The sequence below is a fragment of the Morone saxatilis genome, unplaced genomic scaffold, assembly GCF_004916995.1.
Source record: "Morone saxatilis isolate NCDOM2014 unplaced genomic scaffold, NCSU_SB_2.0 Contig6, whole genome shotgun sequence".
Classification (NCBI taxonomy): Eukaryota; Metazoa; Chordata; class Actinopteri; family Moronidae; genus Morone; species Morone saxatilis.
In genome coordinates this window covers 1,628,311-1,629,553 of record NW_023340206.1, presented here as the reverse complement: position 1 = coordinate 1,629,553, position 1,243 = coordinate 1,628,311, and positions in this window count along the sequence as shown.

The following is a 1,243-nucleotide window of genomic DNA, read 5'->3' as shown; positions in this document are numbered from 1 at the left end:
CCAAATAAAGTGGTTTAGATCATCTGACTGCTTGTGTTTCGGGCCCCTGTGGACCTCATTTTAGCAATTTCCCAGATCTCTGCAGTTATTTGGTGAGCACAATGTTACCATAACTGATGCAAAAAACTATGAAAATTGGACGCAAGTTGTAATAAACTGGAGTTATCCTTTATAGCATAAGTATGTAATAACATGTAATAAGGCAGACAGCTTAAGATTTGTGTTTTCCTTGTTGATAAGACCAAAGCACTAACAGCTGGTTTCAGAGTATTCCTTACTTGAAGCATCTCAGGTATGTTCTTAAAGGATTTATTAGAGCAGCGATTATTTGGAGGGTTTGGGGAATATATTCTTATGTTGTCACAGAGTCAGCTTGTTAGCCGACGGCTATAACTTTACATTTTTGACAAACTGGCACCATTAAAAATCTATCAAATTAGCAGCAGTGTCCTCTTGAATGCTCCTATGTTAAATAAAACACAATAAAGTGCCCTCTAGGGTGCCTCTTTGTGGAGAAAATGTTGTGCTGTCTGGGGTCCCTTCCAGTGGACAAAATACGGTAAAGCTCCCTTTAGGGTGCTAACCCTAACCCTGACAAAGCTGTTTCACAAATCACAAATTTCCCAAAATCTTTTTAATGTTTTGCTCCTACCCCTCAAACAGCCTGTCACTGCGATGGACATATCTGAAAATTATACTGTAAAACTTCAATTAATAGCCCAGGGAATTATTTGCTTCAATCATTGAACTCAACCCGCCTTTATTTGAAAAAGGCCTCTAAATGAGACAGGCCTATTCCTTTTGCACAAAACTGCTCCTTAGCAAAGGTGGAATGCTATCAAATTCTTTATTTAAACTGGTATGAATATTGCTTGTATAATAATTAGGCTTTCGACTAACATATCGAGTATGAATCATTTATTTGACCGTTTGATACTCTTGTGCTCATGGTTTGCAAAAGATTAACTGAATGATTGAACTGTCAAGGACAAAAGTTTAAACATTTATATTTGTGTAGGAGATCTAAGCAGCTTAGAACCTTACAAGGATTTATAGATCCAAAGAATTTCAATAAAATCCAGACCATGTCTCTAATTGAGACCTGTCTTTATTTGTCAAAACATGTAGCCACATCAGGCTAGTAAAGGGGACCTGCATCTAATTGGGACCCTGCTTTGAACTGAAATTTTACAGTATGTATCATGTCTGTGTATTCAGATTGGACTCAGTTATGGCTTTAAAG